The sequence below is a fragment of the Oryzias melastigma genome, unplaced genomic scaffold (assembly GCF_002922805.2).
Source record: "Oryzias melastigma strain HK-1 unplaced genomic scaffold, ASM292280v2 sc00365, whole genome shotgun sequence".
NCBI classification, from domain to species: Eukaryota; Metazoa; Chordata; class Actinopteri; order Beloniformes; family Adrianichthyidae; genus Oryzias; species Oryzias melastigma.
Window position 1 is genome coordinate 63,302 of NW_023416963.1, and position 746 is coordinate 64,047.

A 746-nucleotide genomic window follows, 5' to 3' on the forward strand; every position below is an offset into this window, starting at 1 on the left:
ATTATCACTTTGTGCGTCTGATTCTGTCTGCTAAAAGTTTATTGGTGAGACTCTAAATACTAGAAGACATCTGAGTTTTGCATTGACTCCTCCTTCTTTCTCTTACAGTTCAGTCATCACATTTCGTCTAATCATTAGAGGAAACCAAGAATCACATTTAAATAGTTTTATTTTGTTTTAGTAAACTACTGCAGAGATTTATGTTGTAAAATAAGACTGAAATGAAGAAAAGGGACTCAGTAAGTGATTTATATATAAATAATATATCTGTGACTTTGTGTTTCTAAATCTGACTCTGATAAACTCTGTGTCTCACCAACTGCTGCAGATACTTGGAAAAACCTCAGACATCTCAGTCCAGAAAAGTGATGAGAACATGTGAGATACCGCACAGTGCTAAAGCTCCCAGGTGTTTAGTAAAGGACCTGAACTTGAGTAAATAAATCCACACCAGAGGATGAGAAGGGAATTTATTATTTATGCATAAACAAGTTCAAAGTAAATAATACCAAAATGAGTTCATACAAATACTTTGTGATTCAAAACTACATGACCCTCCATTGTAATGGTACCTTCTGTCAAACCAAGAGGCCTTCAGGTCTTGTTTACTCACCTTCTAAAGAAGAAAAGTTAAAAAAAAAATATCTTAAAAAGTTTTGGTTTACTTGAAACCAAAACAACTGAATACGCTTTTGTTATATGTGTAGACAAACTACAGTAAATCTATCATCTCTGTATTCAGCCTT